The following is a 19,925-nucleotide window of genomic DNA, read 5'->3' as shown; positions in this document are numbered from 1 at the left end:
CGCGCGCGCACACACACACACCCACTCCGCCCGCTCCCCTAGGGCGGCTGGGCGCGCACCCACCCCCAGGATCGCTCCTTCACACTCACTCTCCCTCTCAGCCTTGGCCAGGTCTCTCCTGCGCACACTCCCGCACGTTCAGGCCCTGACGGCCTCGCACCGACTCCCTGGCACACCCCGGGCCAACTCTCGGGGTCCTTCCTCCGGCGTCGCCGTGAGAGGAACGCGAGCCAGAACCCCCAACCCCCACTTTGGGCAGAAGCAGCCAGAAGAAGCCAGCCGGCTCCGCCCCTCCCCTATTACTACTGCCTCCCGCAACGAATCCCCTCCCGGTCACCCCCTCGCGCGGGGGAAAAGGGCTTCCTTGACCGGGGATGGACCCAGCCGGGAGCCCAGGCCCATACCTCCCATGTCTCCTATGACACCAACACCACTACTAGCATGTTCCTCGCGCTCCGAGGACACACAACCATGAGAGAAGCCTCCTCTGGAATGAAGGGGTAGGGAGGGTGCACCCTCAATGCCGGGCATAGGTACACCCCTCGATAGGAGGCTTACTCCCTTCGCAGCCTGGGCCTCTGAGGGGCCGGGGTGTTCACTGCACTCGCCCCTGGGCCTCCGGTCTGGCTGCAACATAGGAGGGTAAGGTTAGACAACCTGACGAACTTCTGAGGCCACGTGAGAGCGCAATGGAGTGGCAATGGCAGAGGCGGAGACCGAGAAGGCCACCCCCCGTCTCCATCCCTTGGATTTTTCACCTGACCCTTGACCCATAATCCTGGGCCCTGCCCCTCCGGGGAGCTGCTCTAGGGCTGAAGGCGAGGAGAAGGGAAGGAAATGTTTCGCTGTTTCCTCACATCCTACCACAGTAGGCTGCCTAGAGCGCCCGGGCCCTTTCCCAACAAATGCCTCAGGGACTCCCACTGCAGAGGAAAATCCTTCTTCCCGCCACGGCCTGGGCTTTTCACTTTCACTTCCGTGGCCACAGAATCCCCTCCCTACAACTGGCAGGGATCGGCATGGGCTGGAGCTCAGAGACGGCCAGCTAGGACTTCAGGACACACAGCAAACTAGCTGCGCCCCGCTGAGGGCCAGCGCACAGCCGCCCACCCAAGGTGTCCTATCCTCGGGCTCTCCAGGCCACCGGCCTCCTGCTTCCCGGGCCGCAGACCGGGATTAGACTGTGGATGCGGGGAAGGAAGGGGGCGGTGCGACGGGATCTTGAGAGGAGCAGGACTTGCCCCTGCCCCTGCGGCGAAGCTCTAGGCCCTGGCAAGGTTCGGTACCCCGGGGGCCGCTCCTCCCCAGGGGGCTGACCGGCCTGGGCGCTCTAATCCGGCAGGGGAGGGGCGAACGGGGTGAAAATTGGCGAGTGGTTTGGGGAACGGTCTTGACCTCCAGATGCTCCGGTGTCCCTGGCTCAGCCTCTTTCTGCCAGGTTGGGAGCAGTCGGGAATTCTGTCCCAGTCCAACGTCCCCCTCGTCCTCCTCGGCCCTCGGGGACGCAGAGGCTGCAGTATGCAGAGCCACAGTCCACGGCTGCGGGGACAAGATCCGCACTGGGCGTCCGGAGTCCTGGAAGTGGACGTGTGGGTGTCAGAGGATAAAAGAAGGGAAGAGACGCACGTCGGACCTCTGTCCAGGCGTCAGGCCGGTCAGCAGCTCCTCCCGGCGCGGGACCCAGCGGCCTCGAGCGCTTCCCCGGGGCCGAAGCGACACCTGGCGGACGGTGCGGGACGTGCGTTCCCTTCTGGCTGCTGCTCCTGCTCCGCGCTGAGGCCTGGGCCACCTACTGAACACCGGGTGCTGCCACCTCTCCACACCGCAGCCACCCGGCTTACAATTAATTTTCCTCCCTCCGGAGCTGGGTCAACAGACTAGTCGTGGTTTCCGCTCCTGCCGCCTCTGATGCCCTACCTAGCCAGTAGCCTTTGAGCTTGTAAGCCTCAGTGCTGAACCCTCCCCACCGCCTTGGGAGCAAAGTTGAGTTTCTTAGGTGAGGCTTCAAAGCCCTGCAGGATCTGGCCCTGCCTCCTCTCCAGTTTTATTAAGCGCCCCTATTCCCGGCCTCCCCAGCTCTGCGCCAGCCCCCTTCTGTGTCATGTCACTTATCCTTAAGCCAAACCCCACTTCACTGACATCCTCTCCCCAACCCCACCTCCAAGAATTCACTGCCTTCCCAATCTTCACTATCTACCTTGCCCATGATGGAGTGGCTGGAAGTAATACCTCCAGGCCAGATCCCTTGTGCCCTGCAGGTGATGGGGATCTCACATTTGGGCCTGGGGAAATTAGGGGAAGTTCCTGAGAGGCCTGGGGAAATTAGGGGAAGTTCCTGGTTGACTTGTAGTTCCTGGAGTTCTCTACCATGAAAGGGGCTCTATGGCCAGGATTTCTGACACCACCCTCCACCCTGGCAGGTGACCTAAACTTGGACTGCCCCACACACACACCAAGGGGTCAGTTGTGCCATCCCAAGCGTTTGGGCAAGCAAAGACCCTTCCTCATTCTTACTGACATGTCCCCAAGGAAGGAGAGCTCCGTCCCCATCTCCTATGGAGGATCTACCTTTCCAGTGCTCCTTTAGAAAACAGTGCTGGTTTCAAACTTGCTATACCATCAGAAAGTTTCCGCCTGGAGCACACACGTGGCTCTCCAAAGTTACAAACACACACACTCTCACACACAGGCTCTCTGTATTACAAATGCCAAATACATGGTCACATAAAGTCACACATCCAATCTCAAACAGTAAAAGGTGTATACTCAACTTCACTATGGTACACTGAGAGTCAGGGTCCCCAGCTTAGACTAGGAACTAGAGATCCCAAAAGAGTAGGAGAGTCCCTGAGTCACACACACCATACCCACACGTAGACACAGTTACACAGCCATGAACTCAGTCACACTGAGTGTCACACAGGCACACACAGAGTCACACACGCTCTCAATCACACTGGGGTTTGGCGGGTTGGGGCGGGCTCCAGGAGGCAGTTATGTAAACGCCCTCAAGCCCCTCCCTCGCTCCCCCTCACCCCGCCTGCTTCCTTACACAGTGCCAGCGCCCGGGGCGGCTTGGCCGGGACCCGGGAACAGCTCGGCCTCGCGGAGGCTCCAGGCGCCGAGAAACCCGATCCCACACAGCCCCGGGCCGAGCCAGGGAGGGGGGCCCAAAACCCCCCCAACTCAGGGTCCAGCCCAGGACCCTAGGGACGACTTACCCCTGCATCCAGAGACAGCTCCCAGCACCCTCCTGAGATAGTACCTGCGGCTCACTCACAACATCCCCATCCTGCACACCCCCTTTTGGAATCCTATCATCTGGATGGCTGCCTGTGTGCCCTGACCCTTCCAACCTCTGGCACCAGAAAGGGCAAAGACTCCCTAAAGGTAGAGAATGAGGGAAACTAAGTATTCAACCTTGAATTACCCCCAGTTCCTGGAACTATCTCCTCTTCCCTTCTCACCAGGGCCGTCTAAATCCGCTCTGATAGAGAGGGGCTTTCATTCCTGTCCAGGTCCCCCCTCAGATTTGCTGCCTATCGATTCCAATATATTCTGTTAGAATTCTAAATTATTCAGGTCCAAGTCTCCCCTCCCTCCCTTTGATATCCTTTCTTCCTCCTCCACTGGAAGTTCTAACTCCAGTCTAATCCCAGTTCCTCTTGCTTGCTAAAAAGAAATTTTGAGAGTAACCTGAGGAATCAGGAACAAAATCACCAAAAGGCAGAAAGATTAAGGCTCAGGAAACCCCTGGAAGTCAGGAGTCTGAGAAGAGGTGAGACAATGTCTGTTGTATGCCCCCCAACATAACCCCCACCTCATTCTGTAGCCTAGTCTCAATTTTTCACAATAGCTTTTGAGTGTCTGCTTGGGCTGCCCAGGCCCAGGCAGAAAGGGAATTTCCCCCATGTTCTCTGTTAATGAACAAAACATTTCATGTTGAAATTCCTCCTCTGCCCCCAGCCCAGTGTCTCCAGGGCCCCGCAGCCTGACCAAGCAGGGACACCATTAGGAGGGGGGTAACAGAGTAGAGGGAAGCCCCCAGGGGGAGCATAATTTACACTAGGGGGCATCTTTTTAAAAAATAAATAATTAGGGTGACTTTTTTTTCACTTTTGGCTAAAATTATCCACTCCTGTGGCAGCTTCCCAGAAAGGGCGGCGGGAGGGTGGCCGGAGCTGTCCCGAGGCCCAGGACATGGCCCCCCTCCCCTGGGCGAGGAGCCTTCCTCAAGTTGTTTTCCTGGTTTCTTCCTCTTGGATGTTTTTTGATTATTAATCACATTTTCCATCCTCAGTCTCAGACCAGACCCCCTCCCCCCAGGGTCAGGGCTGGACAGAGGGAGGAGGAGCGGGCTCTGGGAAGACGACTTGGGGACAAGATGGGCAGTGACCCCTGGCCCTGGCTGACCTGAAGGACGCTGTCAGTGGCATGTCACAGATCATACCCTCACCATCCTGGCACACAGCAGGTGGCATCCTTAATCAATACAAGTGAAGTAAATGAATGAACAGGTGTCTAGTTTTCATAGCACCCAGCTGGCACTGAAAAATAAAGTCCCTAGTGCTGGTCCCCTTGTGCTGCAGGCAGAGAAACAGCCCAGAGAAAGGGAGTCACTTGCTTAGAGTCACACAGCAAGTTAGCGCCTTGGCCAGAGCAGGACCTCAAGAATGCTGATGGCTCCCTGCTTCCTAAATCAGTCAATAAATATATATTGAGCACCTACAATATGCCAGGCATTGATCTAAGTAGTGAACCAGACAAAAATCTCTGCCCTTGCAAGGACATAGAGCAACTAGAACTCCATACAATGCTAGTGCATGATAAGTTGGTACGACCACTTTGAAACACTGTGTGACAGTGTCTACTAAAGTTGTGCATATATTTATTCTATGGCCTAGCAAGTCTGTTCCTAGATATATACCCAGGAGGAATGATCAAATATGTTTACCAGGAATGCTCATAGCAGCTTTACTCATGATAGCCCCAAACTGGAAACAATACAAACAGTTAAACAGATCGTGATGTAAGTACAGCAATGGAAAACAACCAACTACAGCTACATACAACAATGTGGATAAATCTCACAGACAAAATGTTGAGCAAAGAGGAAAAAAGACACAAAGAGTACATAATGAATGATTTCATCTATATAAAGCTCAAGAATAGGCAAAACTAACTTATGGTGACAGAAATCAGAATTGTAGTTACTGTTGTTGGGGGAGAGTGGTACAAGTGTACAGTTGTCCCTTGATATCTGTGGGGGATTAGTTCCAGGACCCCCTGAGGATACCAGCTCTGAGGATGCTTAAGTCCCTTATATAATAAATGGCATAATATTTGCGTATGATCTAAGCACATCCCCATATCTACTTTAAATCAGCTCTAGATTGCTTGTAATATCTAATACAATGTAACTGTTATGAAAATAGTTGTGCCGGGCGCGGTGGCTCAAGCCTGTAATCCCAGCACTTTGGGAGGCCGAGACGGGTGGATCACGAGATCAGGAGATCGAGACCATCCTGGCTAACACGGTGAAACCCCATCTCTACTAAAAACAAAACAAAACCAAAAAAACAGCCGGGTGAGATGGCGGGCGCCTGTAGTCCCAGCTACTCGGGAGGCTGAGGCAGGAGAATGGCATGAACCCAGGAGGCGGAGCTTCCAGTGAGCCGAGATCGCGCCACTGCACTCCAGCCTGGGTGACAGAGCGAGACTCCGTCTCAAAAAAAAAAAAAGAGAAAATAGTTGTTATACTATTTTTGTTTTTATTTGTATTTTTTTTATCGTTGTATTTCTATTTTTATTTTTATTTTTTCCTAATGTGGTTGGTTGAATCAGAGGATGCAGAACTCACAGATATGGAGGGCCAACAGTACACATGCATTAAAACTGTATACTATAGGCCAGGTGCAGTGGCTCATGCCTGTAATCCCAGCACTTTGGGAGGATGAGGCAGGCGGATCATGAGGTCAGGAGATCAAGACCATCCTGGCTAACACGGTGAAACCCCATCTCTACTAAAAACAAAACAAAACCAAAAAAACAGCCAGGCATACTGGCAGGTGCCTGTAGTCCCACTTACTCGGGAGGCTGAGGCAGGAGAATGGCGTGACCCTGGGAGGCAGAGCTTACAGTGAGCCAAGATCACACCACTGCACTCCAGCCTGGGTGACACAGCCAGACTCCATCTCAAAAAAAAAAAAAAAAAAAAAAAAACTACGTACTGTATATATTTGTTCATGCAAAAGTCCCAAGTCTGGTTCCCCAGCCCCCTCAGGCAAGAGGTGTCAGCCTAAATGACACCGAAGAGAGGTCTATACTAGGCCCCTTTGTCCTCTCTCACAGTGCCATCCTCTTTTTCCTTATAGTAGTTAGTTTGATGTCTAATTATCTAGTTACTTCTGTGGTGCATGTGAGCTCCAATGAGGGCAGCCCTGTGGCCTCCACCTCCAGTCACGTAGAGTTGGGTCTGGCATAGAACAGGTGCGCTCAACATTTGAAATAGATTTAAATAAATGTTGACTGAATGAATGATGCAAGCAAGTAAGTAGAACAACCTTGACCTGTGAGAAGTAAACTGAAGCTCCAGGGGACAGGGGTGGGAGCCTAGATGAATGGGTTGCAGCCTTGAGGGATGGGAAAGAGGTTTAGTGACCAGTGAGGTGGCAGAGACCAGAAGGCAGGCTGAGGCAACCTGAGTGGCTCAGACACCACAACCTGAAATGCCTTTGGGGCCAAGGCTGTCGAAGTATAGAAGGGCATAAAGTAAGTTAGGAATATAAACACACTGGAGTTTTAGCAAGACCGTTGAGGCTGCTGGGTAGAGGGTGGTGAGGATGGTGGAGGCTGGAGGTGGGCAGCCACAGAGAGGTATTTGCAGTGACCCATAAGAAAGAGATCTCCAGCCTGACGTGGGGTAAGGAGAGAGAGAGCAGGGTTTGGGAAAGGGGCAGGACATCAGATTCATCTGCTTCATCTGCTCCCATGACCCCCAGAGGATCTCCCATGTCACCTTATATACAGAGAACGGGCTCCCTGTACACTTAGTCCTGTGTCTGCTCTCCAAAGCACCCTCGCCCTGGGTGATCCCAAAGTTTGGGCTAAGTGAGGAAAGAGAAGCAGGTGGGGAGAGAGGGAGCAGAGTATCCAGAAGAGGGACAGGGAGAGGCAGTGGGAGGTGGGGGCAGGAATAGGGAAAATGGAAAAACTTGGAGTCAGGGGACTGTGTATCAAAGGTGGGAGCATGTGCCTACATTTGCAAATTCACAGATACAATTTTTCATTTTGCAAAAATTTGCATGAACAAATTCCGTGCTCAGAAGCACAAAGTCTCTTCATGCTTCCCCACCCCAGTGGGCTGTGATCCCACCTACCCACCCTTCCTCATGAAGGAGACAAAGGATTGTCCTCCGTAGTACCAACCCAGAGTCTGACATTGCTCTCTGCTTCTATAGAACTGGCTCCCAGATAATGGCTGGGATTTCCAGGAAGGCCTGAGGACCATGTGTCCCTAAGATTGGATCCCTCCCTTCGCCTCCCATGGCTCTGTTTCTCCCCAGCCTGTGATTCCTTGAAGTAGGGGAGAGGGAAGAAAAAAGGCCCCAACTTTCCCCTAGAAACTCAACTGTGGTGATTGCAAAGGCAGATAAAAGTCAGAGATTTGGAAACTGAATGCCAGCGTTAACATGTCTGAGGGAAACAGACAGAGACAGAGGGAGACTCCAAGAGAAAAAACTGAATTAAATTTAGTTATCAGACATTTATTAATGCCTACTGTGTGCCAGGCCTAGAGGGAACATTGTGTACAAAACTACAGATGACTCCCATGTTTTTGGCTTGAAAGACTGGGAGATGATGGTACCTACCATTCATTGAGCTGGGGACAGAGAAGGGACTTGACATGTTCAGTTGGAGGGTCTGTGGTGTGACAGCTAGGTATGTAGCCCCTGTTCAACAGTTTCCAGCATCCTTTATGCCCGGCATGTGCTGGAGGCTCGGGCATTTAGAGTTTCAGACTAACCTGAGCATTATGATGGTGCTAGGGGATGATGAGATAGATCAGAGAACAGTGAGCGGGTGTGATAAGAAAGGAAGAGGAGAGGAGGATTGAGACTAAAACTCTGGGAACCCATGATTAAAAGAGAGGAAAGGGGTGGTGATGCACGCCTGTAATCACAGCACTTTGAGAGGCCAAGGCTGGTGGATTACCTTGAGCCTCGGAGTCTGAGACCAGCCAGGGCAACATACTGAGACCCTGTCTCTACAAAAAATACAAAAATTAGCCGAGTGTGGTAGTACACACCTGTAGTCCCAGCTACTCAGGAGGTTGAGGTGGCAGGATCACTTGAGCCCAGGAAGTAGAGGCTGCAACGAGCCATGATTTTGCCATTGCACTCCAGCCTGGGCAACAGACTGAGACTGTGTCTCAACAACAATAACAAAATTGGGGGCAGGGGGAGCAGTAAAAATAAATAAATAAAACAAAAATAAATCAATAAAAATAAAAATAAAGGGCCAGGCGCGATGGCTCACCCCTGTAATCCCAGCACTTTGGGAGGCTGAGGTGGATGGATCACCTGAGGCCGGGAGTTGGAGACCAGCCTGGCCAATATGGTGAAATGCCATCTCTATTAAAATACAAAAATTAACCAGGTGTGGTGGTGGGTACCTGTAATGCCAGCTACTTGGGAAGCTAAGGTGGGGGAATTGCTTGAACCTGGGAGGCAGATGTTGCAGTGAGCAAAGATTGCACCACTGCACTCCAGCCTGAGTGACAGAGTAAGACTCTGCCTCAAAAAAACTAAAATAAATAAATAAAATAAAATAAAAATAAAACAGGAAAGATGAGGGACTTCCAGAGGACAGGGACTATGTAGTGGCCCTAGAGATAGAAGAATCAGCATCGCATGAGGCCAGAAAGCAGCCTGGGAGGACCAAAGCAGAGCTCAGGTCTTTAGCAGCTGGGAGTGGGGTGGGGCCAAGGGGACAAAGCTAGGGGTATGGAACAGGCTGGTGTAGACTCCCTCACAGGGGCCTGTGAGTAGAGTGTAGACCCCTCCTTCCCCAGCCTTCCTGCTGTTCCCTGGAGCCCTGCTTGGGTTGGGGTCCTCTCTCAGCCAGGCAGAAGAATCAAAAAGCTCCTCCCAGGCCCCTAGACTTCCATCCCTGAGCCCCTGGTTTTTGGTCTTCCCAGGAGAGTTCTGAGCCTTCCTCAGGCTCAGGAGCATGCAGTGGTTGGGGAACCCTGGGGACCCTGGGGGTAATTGAAACCAGGGCTAAGACATTAGAAACCATAACGCTGACTCCGCGGCTCCCTCAGGATAGCTCCTGGTTTTCTTCTCACCCCGATCCTCCCTGCCGTTGACAGCTCAGCTCTCCTAGGCCCCCAGCAGCTGGGCTGCTGACCCTCCTCCTCAAACCAACTAGAAGGGGCCTCCAACCAGAAGGCCCTCTGGGACCTCTTCTCTGTGCTCAGAAAAGCTTACTGTATACCAGGCTAACCTCTTCATATTGAGGCATCCCAAATTCTAGTCTTAACAATCCCTTTTTGCAGAACCTAGCAGGTTGAAGTTAGACAATGGGAACAATTTTTCAATAGTGAAAAAGAAAGGGAGGAGGTAGATGTGGGGCAGGAGTGCCCGTCAACTAGCACGTGCTCAATAAATATGTGGAGAAAAATAGATCTCAAAGCCTGAACCCCACCAGAGGGAGGTGTTGGCTGGCCAGATCTATAGCAGGGGCAGTACAGACTACACACCAGGGTAACAGGAAGTGAGAAGGTCAGATAAGGAATTCTGTGGCCTGGAATCTCTCTCCTTGCTTGGATGTCTCTCTTTCTCTATGTCGCAGTCCTTGTCTCTTGCCAAAAGGACCAGAAGCTGCACTTTTGTAAGACTGATGGGAGGGCCCTCCCCCTGCACACCTGTCTGGAGATTTCAGGATTCCTAGATTCCCCCAGTGCTGGTGTGGAGATTCGGGCCTGCCTCTGTCTCTATGTCTGTCTCTCTCCCTGGCTTTTCAGTTAGAGACAGAGGGGTTCAAATACATACTCTACTACCTACTGGCTTTGTGGCCTCGAAAAGTGACTTAATGTCTCAATTACCTCAGAAGTAAAATGGGATCATAACAGTGCCTATTTCCTAGGACTGTGGTGAAGATTAAGTTAAATGAGATAATCCAGTCAAGTGCTTAGCGCTAGCCCTGGCAGGCGCTAAAGCCCCCTTCATCTGCTGACTTTGAGTTCCTCCCAGTCGATGTCTATGTCTCCTCTGTCATAGCCTTTTTCCCCATCTCTCTATCAACATCATCCTCTGTCTCTGTCTTTTACTGTCTTTCTCTTGATCTCTTTGGCTCTCCCTGTATCTGGCCCTGCCTGCATGACCCTGCTCCAACCCTCTGGCACAATTGGCCTAGATGAGGTAGGGTAGGGGGGTCCAGGAAGGTAAATTCAAATATGGCATTCATAGCAGCAGGGTCATGCCTGAGCCTGAACATGGGTGAACCACAATCGTTGGGGTGAGTACTTCTGTCTATGGGCTGGGCAGGAGAGCTGGGGGCTCACTCTGGCAGCCCTCTTGGAGGAGGGGGGGCTTGTCCTGACTGCTCTGACTGTCCCCACACCTGGACCCAGGCCAGATCCCCAAAACTAGTGCCTGCCTGGAGGTGAGGCAACCTGCCCAAAGGCCAGAACTGAAAGGGGTAGCCCTCTACCTCCACACAGGGTTACTCACCTGCCCTCAAAACATTCTGGCCCACCCTCATCCCAAGTTCTGCTCTGAGCCTCTCATACCCCATCCCAAACCCTGTATGGAAGCACATTGTCTCCATAGATCTAGTTTCTCTTGTCTCTGGCTCTCCCTATGTCTGTCTCTATCTCTGTGTCTCTGTCTTCTCAATCTCAATCTATGACTTTGGCAACTGCATAAGCCTTGCACCCCTAAGCTAAGACCACCAGGGACAGGAAACTGCAGGGGTCGAAGAGTCTGTGTTCTTCACCTGGTCCAAAAAGCTCCTTGTTGGTGGTGGTGGTGGTGGGGCGAACACAAGAAATCCACATGTCATTTCCATGTCACTCTGGACCTGTGAAGGCAGAGGGCATGGAGTAGGATAGGTGCTCATCAAATATAAACCAAATGAAGGAGGGACAAACAGAGGACTCCAAACAAAGAACTGAATGGCTGAGGCTGTAGCAGGCAGAACATGGAGAGACTATGGAAAGGCTGCTGCTCAACTTTGTGGCTCAGCAGGGAGTCTTCTTTGGGGGTCAGGATTGGTCTCAACTAGCCCTAGATGCCGCCACACCTGGACCCTGGCCAGCCCCTTCATGTCAGCTCTTGGGCAGAGGGCCAGATGGGTGGGGCCACTAAGACTCCCCCCTCATTTCCCTACTCCCAAGACATCATTGCCTCAAGGTGCCCACCAGCTTCAAGCAGAGTGCTGGGAATACAGAACCAGAGAGGGAGAAACTCTGGGCAGGGACACATGGCAGACAGAAGCTGAGGCAGGAGTCTGGTGTCCTGGTAGCCAGCCTGGGCCTGTCATGAGGATCCTACGCCAGTACTGTGATGGGGGCCAGACCCGAAACAGGATTTTATGTGGGGAGAGAAGCCAGGAATCCGCGAACATGTGGGCAGCTGGGCAAGGCGCAGAACGTTCCATCAGGTAAGGACAGAATGTGCAACTTCTTGTCCTTCTCATTAGATAAAGACAAGCATTGAGACCAAAGGTTCAGAGAGATGGAATCAGAGCAAAAGAGAGAAGAGAGAGCCTGGGAGAGAGACTGAGAAATAGAAACTCTCAGAGACACAATCAGGCACAAAAACAAAGATGCAGAGAAAGAGATGTGAGTCAGAGACACAGACAGGGAAATGCAGAAAGGAGAGCCATGAAATTAAAGACACAGAGACCAAGACAGGGAGGGATATGAAATCAGAGAGAAACTATCTCAGTCACAGAGCAACAATGTGCAGACAGACTCAGACAGAGAAACACAGAGACAGGGAGAAAAAAAACAATTGAGAGAGAGATAGAGAGATGGAAAAGAGAGAGGAGGACAGCAACAGCAAGATCAAGAGAGGCAGAGAGATGGACAGAGGACAAGGCAGAAGGAAGCAAAGACGGGGTGAGGCAAAGAAAGAGATCAAAACATTAGGAGTGGGAAAAGTGGGCGAGGGACAGAGGAGTTTCCTGGCCTCAGTCTCTCTAGCCTGGTCTCCCCAGGGTGTTGGGCTCCTACTTTGCTGTTCTCTGGTTTCCACAGCAACAGGGAGGGCAGAGCCAAAATTGCATACACATTTACATCCTTTCTATTTGAATAATTCAACAGGTTTCTGTGCATATTCATGAGATAATGAATGAAGGTGACTCTCAATCCCTGCTCAAAACCTGGCTATGGTATCTCCTGCTTTGTAGTATATGGTATGGCTCTGAGCCTGGTTTTGTAGGCCTTGACCTCTCCCTGCCAGACCCTGCTAACAAAGCCAGCCCCTGCTCCCCAAACCTCTTTTGCATTTTCCTACCTCTAGGCCTTTCCTCAGGTTATGCTCCTCTGCCTGCAGGGGATGCCCTTCCCTCAGCATCAGTCCTGCCAGTGGCCTCTGGTAAGGAGTAGCAGGAGACGACAGGGATGAGCAGTGCTCGTCTTGGCTCCCTGGTGGAGGCAATCCTTCAGTCACGTTCCTAACTGAGGGTGCTTGAAAGGATCACACTGAGAGAGGCTGGGGTGTAGGCTGAGCTGGAGTCTAACAAATCTACCAACATAGAGGAACCTAGGACACAGTGGCCTCCATATGGAAACTGACAAAGACCACGGTTCCAGCTAGAATAATCAGAGTTGCTGAGATAGCACCAAAAGGAGTCTCAGGAACAGAGGGGCTGAGGTGGCTCAGATGGTGGGGGAGAGAGTTCCTAGGGCCAAGAACCCTTTTAAAGTGCCAGGAATTGAATGGCCTTATGGGCTGGGAGGAGCTTCTTCAGGGCCTGCTCTGCTTATAATTTCGGCCTCACTGACTCCCCGCTGGATCCCTACAGCAGCTTTCTCACTGCTCTTCCTGCCCTGTACCCCCAATCCACTCTCCACATTGTAGCCAGAATTCTCTTTCTAAACACAATCTGATATTCCACAGAACTCCCACCTTGAAGCCTTCAGTGATGTTCCATCTCCCTCAAGATACAGTCCAAGCACCTTTGGCCAGGCTTGCAGGCCTCCCTGTCTGACCCCCACTCACCTATGAGCCTCATGCCTTACTCTCTGCCTTGAACTTCATGCTCCAGTGATCATCTCTATGCTGTTTCTATGCCTTGGCTTATCCCTTCCCTTCACCTGGAATGTCATGCCCACATCTCTCCTAAGCTATCCAAGACTCCACACAGGTATCACCTTCTCTTCTTTAAATCTTTGTGTGTCTCTAAAGTTTGGAATATGGGCTCTGTCTGAACTCACGCAGCAGTAAACTTGCCTAATCTGTGTACTTGTCACACCATAGGGAAACTTTTTTTTTTTTTTTTAATGGAGTCTCACTCTGTTACCCAGGCTGGAGTACAATGGCTGGATCTTGGCTCACTGCAACCTCTGCCTCCCCTGTTCAAGCCATTCTCCTGCCTCAGCCTCCTGAGTAGCTGGGACTACAGGCGCCCGCCACCACGCCCGGCTAATTTTTTGTATTTTTAATAGAGACGGGGTTTCACCGTGTTAGCCAGGATGGTCTCAATCTCCTGACCTCGTGATCTGCCCGCCTCGGCCTCCCAAAGTGCTGGGACCACAGGCGTGAGCCACTGCACCTAGCCTCTATAGGGAAATTACATATGTGGCTATAGCCCTCGTGGGGTTGGAGGTTCCGAGCCCAGTGATTATATTTGTCATATTGTGGATGATCATCAGCTGCTTGTTGAATAACTGGGGGGTCACTGAGCCCACTAAAGATCAAATTTCAAGTCTCTCTGTTTTGGGACTCTTGAGGCCCTCTGCACAGACACCAGAAAGGAATGGGCCATCCCTTTGCAAATGCTGCCACCTGGTGGTCAAAGCCAGAAGTGAGTGTAGCCAGAACATCACTTATCAATGTGAGAGCTGGACTAGACTAGTACTACAGTAAGGAGTGGGGAGGTAGGCCCCAAGGGAGTGCTCAGAGGCCAGCACCAGTGTCCTTTGGACATTCTTGATGAGTTCCAAGCAGACAGAATGACAAGAACAAAGGCTCAGAGGCAGAAAATCTTGTCACTTGGGAAGTGGTCAGAGCTTAGGGTCCAAGAGGACCAGGCCAAAGATGGACTAAGCCATGGGCAGGGGCCAAGCAAAGGGGTCCTTTAAAACCACCTAGTGGGCTGGACGCAGTGGCTCAGGCCTGTAATCCCAGCACTTTGGGAGGCTGAGGCAGGCAGATCACCTGAGGTCGGGAGTTCGAGACCAGCCTGACCAACATGGAGAAACCCTGTCTCTACTAAAAATACAAAATTAGCCGGCTGTGGTGGTCCACGCCTGTAATCCCAGCTACTCAGAGGCTGAGGCAGAAGAATCACTTGAACCTGGGAGGCAGAGGTTGCAGTGAGCCGAGATCACGCCATTGCACTCCAGCCTGGGTGACAAGAGCGAAACTCCATTTCCAAAAAGAAAAAAAACCACAAACACCTAGTGAATGTAGTGAATGAACTTGGATCCTGTCCTCTAATCTTGGCATGGAGGCTAAGGGAATAGAGGAATTACAAGGTCAGATCTGAGTATGGCCCCATATTGGGGGGGGGGTGCTCAATATTCATTCATTTACTCACTAAATATTTATTGAGCACCTACTATGTGCCAAGTGATGTTCAAGATCCTTAGGTTACATAAGGGAATGAAACAAAGATTCTTGCCCTTTTGGAGCTTACATTCTCATCAGGATGAGACAATAAACGAAAATATTATTTTAAAGACGTTAAAAATAGAGGTTAAAAAAACTGGGGTGGGGGAAAGGCAGTGTAAGGAAGATTGAAAGTGCTGGACTGCAATTTTAAATGAAGTGGCCAGAGTAGGCCTCATGAAGGTGACATTTTAGCAAAGACTTAAAGGAGGGAGGGAGATAACCATGCAAGTATGGGGTGAAGAGCATTCTAAACAAAGGAAATAGCCAGTGGCTTGGTTTGGGGGAGAGGTCTCAGGGGACTGAAGCACAGAGATCAATATGGAAACTGCTGAGCAATAATGAATGGCACAAACCAACAGAGGCTTTGGGGATGGAGACCTAGAAGGCAAAACGGGCAGAACTGGGTGCCTGCTTGGATATGGGAGGCACATAACTCCTCCAGGCATATTGTGTTCTGATGTCCCCATTCCAAGGGAACAAACACAAGGTGGCTAGACATGCCACCTCTAAGACAGGTAGTGAGAATGAGCAACACATTCCATCCCGGATGACTCCATTGCCCACCAGAATGCTCCACCTTACCTTTCCCAGCCTCAACTCACCAGCTCATCTTCCATGTCTCTTCCTCCAGACCCTCCAGCCATCCACTCTCATGCCCACAAATCCTATCAGCTCCAAAAACCCTCAACCCTATTAATACCTTCCCATCCTTTAGCTGTGGTTATGGGTTAAATTTTGCCCTCCACTCCCACCGCCCCCCCCACCAAAACCATATATTGATATCTTCATCCCCAGTACCTCAGAATGTGACTTTATTTAGAAATAGGGCCTTTAGGCTGGGCGCGGTGGCTCACGCCTGTAATTCCAGCACTTTGGGAGGCCGAGGCAGGCCGATCACGAGGTCAGCAGATAGAGATCATCCTGGCTAACACGGTGAAACTCCATCTCTACTAAAAATACAAAAAATCAGCCAGGCGTGGTGGCGGGTGACTGTAGTCCCAGCTACTCAGGAGTCTGAGGCAGGAGAATGGCGTGAACCCAGGAGGCGGAGCTTGCAGTGAGCCAAGATTGCGCCACTGCAGTCCAGCCTGGGCAACAGGGCCACATTCTGTCAAGAAAGAAGAGAGAGAGAGAGACAGAGAGAGAGAGAGAAAGAGAGACAGAGAGACAGAGAGAGAGATAGGGCCTTTATAGAGATAGTTAAATTAAAATGAGGTCATTAGGGTGGGCCCTTATCCAATGTAAGTGGTGTCCTTACAAAAAGAAGAAATTTGGATACAAAGACACACAAAAAGGGAAGATGGGGTGGAGACACAGGGAAAATGCCACATGAAGATTGGTATGATGCACCTATAAGTCAAGCATGCCAAACGATGCTTGCAAATCACCAGGACGAGGCAAGAAAGGATTCCCCTACAGATTTCAGAGGGAGTGTGACCCTGCCAACAACTTGATTTCAGACTTCCAGCTCCAGAACTGTGAGACAATAAATTCTGTTGTTCTAAGCCCCCGAGTTTGTGGCACTTTGTTATGGCAGCCTAGGAAACCACACAGCTACAACGTTCCCGTCCTAGGATAGTCCATCTCACTCCACCCCATCTTCATGGGGATCTCCAGGCCACTGACTCCTGTCCCCTTTCCCTCACTTCCCTCCTGGCCCAGTTTGGATGCCTCGGTCCTTCACTACATGTACTCTCTTGCTAGTCTCCTCATGCATTTTCCATCATTCCTACCTGTCTTAAAGTCAGTCTGGAAGAATGCAACTGTGCTTTTTCTGAGTCCTCACCTACCCTGTGGGTGCTGCTAGAGCTCACACACCCTGACCAATGACCCTACAAGTTCATGGTCAAAAGCCTACACTGGGCTTTTAGCGCTGCCTGGTCATCCTCCTGTACCTCTCCTAGTCACCTCTCCCAACTGCAACAACTATCTCACACATCCTTCCCTCTAGCTTCCTCGCCCCACTCTCAGCTATGGAGTTGGACTCCTGCTTTGAGGAGATAGAGGCCTTCTGAACTCCCTCATGTCCCATCTTCACCTCCAGACCTATCTGCATACATATCTGTCCCCTCAACTCCATCCCTCCTGTTACAGGAAGTCATCCCTCCTCTTCCCTTGGGAGGCCCTTACCTCCATGCTTCTGGATCCCATTCACTTTTACCTGCTCAGGAACCTCATGCTGTGAGTTATCCACAATCTCCTGCATCCTTCATTTCTTTCCCTACTGGCTTCTTCCGTCTGTCAGCCTATAAACATGCTCAAGTCCCTGCTAGTATATTAAAAACTACAACAACAATCATAACAACAAAAACAAAACCCAACACTCTGTACTCCACATTCCTCTCCTGCTGTCTATCACCCCTTTCTACCCATTCATAATCCAATTTCTTGAAAGGGCTGTCTCTACTTCCTTACCTTTCGTGCCAAGACATGACCTTATGGTGCAGAAGCCACATTGCAGTGAATTAAGGAGAAAGTGGACAGAACTAGACACAACTCTTGTGTTCTCTTGTAAAGTTGATCAGCCTTTCTGACTCCAAAGGGCTGATGTCTCTGGTCCCCTCCCTGCCATTCCTCCTGCAGGCCCCAGCTGGGCCCTGTAGAGACCAAAGAGGGAGAGAAAATGCCCCTCCTGGGACTCCAGAGCTCGCAATGCCACCTTCAGCACAGATCACTATGATTATTCCATGTGATCCCTCCACCCTGGCCATCAGCAGATGGGATGAGATCATCAGCCAAAAGTCAATAGTCTGCAAGGTAGCCTGGCCTCAAAGCTCCAGAGATCCAATGCTACTCACAGAACTGCTGATGGCAGAAGACACACAAGTGAAGATGTTCAGAGAAAAAGCAGTATGCAGAAGCAGAGAGGGAACAAAATCCCTGAATTAGCTGAGAGGAGAATGGGGGAAGTCAGTCAGTTGCTGGCAGCAAGACACCTGCGTCACTGCCACTACAGCCATAATTCCCTTTAGGAGTGTATGAGATGCTTCATGACCCTGTGCATTTGAGAGATGTGGCTCAGCAGTCACTGAGGTTCTCTCTCCTAATCTCCTCTGAATCCTCATCATGTACCCCTTCCCCAGGGTCCTCCACAAAGCCCTTATCAAGGCCTTCAGTCCTCCAATTCCCTCTCCTTCTCAATCCCTCCTGCCTGGTCTCAGTTAAGTGCAACACCCTTACGTTGCTGGGCCTATTCTACTACACGTTCTACTACACATTCTACTACAATGTGAGCCCAGAAGAACCCCAACCTTCTGCTTTCCTGACTGGACACCCAGGCTGCTGGACACATTGGAGAAAATCTCAAGATCCATGGGAGATCCAACCGATTCAATTCTTCAGAGTTCACTACTGCCCATAATCCTGCTCTAGTTCCCGCAGCACCCCCTGCTACTAATGCAACCTTCACTTCTCTTCTCACGCCCCTGACCCTGAGAGTTTAAGGCCAAGGTGAAGCAGAAAAGGAGCAGCAAAGGGTAAAAAGGCAAGGATGAGACCTGGAGAGAGATGTGGGATTGAAGTGGGTTTTTTTTTTTTTTCTTTTTGTTTTGAGACGGAGTCTTGCTCTGTCGCCCAGGCTGGAGTATAGTGGCGCAATCTCGACTCACTGCAAGCTCTGCCTCCAGGGTTCACACCATTCTCCTGCCTCAGCCTCCCGAGTAGCTGGGACTACAAGCGCCCACCACCACGCCTGGCTAATTTTTTATATTTTTAGTAGAGATGGAGTTTCACTGTGTTAGCCAGGATGGTCTCGATCTCCTGACCTCGTGATCTGCCTGCCTTGGCCTCCCAAAGTGCTAGGATTACAGGCATGAGCCACTGTGTCTGGCCTTTTTTATTTCGTGTGATGAGTCTCGCTCTGTTGCCAAGGCTGGAGTGCAGTGGTGCAATCTCAGCAGCTCACTGCAACCTCTGCCTCCTGGGTTCAAGCGATTCTCCTGCCTCAGTCTCCCAAGTCGCTGGGATAACAGGCGCCCACCACCAGGTCTGGCTAATTTTTTTTTGTATTTTTAGTAAAGACAGGGTTTCACCATGTTGGTCGGGGTGGTCTCGAACTCCTGACCTTGTGATCTGCCCGCTGTGGCCTCCCAAAGTGCTGGAATTACAGGCGTGAGCCACCGTGCCCAGTCTTGTTTTTTTTTTTTTTTTTAAAAAAAAGATGGAATCTCACTCTATTGCCCAGGCTGGAGTGCAATGGCATGATCTCGGCTCACTGCAACCTCTGCCTCCCGGGTTCAAGTGATTCTCCTGCCTCAGCCTCCCAAGTAGCGGGGATTACAGGTACACACCACCACGCCCAGCTAATTTTTGTATTTTAGTAGGGAGGGGGGGTTTCACCATGTTGGCGAGGCTGGTCTCGAACTCCTGACCTCGTGATCCACCCTCTTTGGCCTCCCAAAGTGCTAGGATTACAGGGGTGAGCCACCACGCCAGGCCTGTTTTGTCTTTTCAAGACGGAGTCTTGCTCTGTCACCCAGGCTGGAGTGCAGTGGTGCAATCCCAGCTCACTGCAACCTCCGCCTCCTGGGTTCAAGCTATTCTCCTGCCTCAGCCTCCCAGGTAACTGGGATTACAGGCACGCACCACCATGCCCAGCTAATTTTTTGTATTTTAAGTAGAGATGGGGTTTCACCAAGTTGACCAGGCTGGTCTTGGCCTCCCAAAGTGCTGGGACTACAGGTGTGAGCCACTGCGCCCAGCCTGTTTTCTGTTTTTGAGACAGGGTCTCACTCTGTCATCCAGGCCAAAGTGCAGTAGCACAGTCATGGCTCACTGCAGCCTCAACCTCCCGGGCTCAAGCGATCCTCTCACCTCAGCCTCCCAAGTACCTGGGACTAAAGGTGCCTAGCTAATTTTTAGATGTTTTTGTAGAGACAGGGTCTCACTACTGTGTTGCCCAGGCTGGTCTCCAACTCCTGGGATCAAGCAATCCTCCTGCCTCAGCCTCCCAAAGCGCTGGGATTACAGGCATCAGCCACTGTGCCCAACCCAAAGATATGTTTCTAAGATAGGAAAAAGCATGTTTGCAAACTAGTGGAGTTGAGGATAAATGTTTATACAGATAGGTCTGGAGGTGAA

Source organism: Colobus angolensis, unplaced genomic scaffold (assembly GCF_000951035.1).
Source record: "Colobus angolensis palliatus isolate OR3802 unplaced genomic scaffold, Cang.pa_1.0 Scaffold308, whole genome shotgun sequence".
Taxonomy (NCBI): domain Eukaryota; kingdom Metazoa; phylum Chordata; class Mammalia; order Primates; family Cercopithecidae; genus Colobus; species Colobus angolensis.
This window is presented reverse-complemented; position numbering follows the sequence as displayed.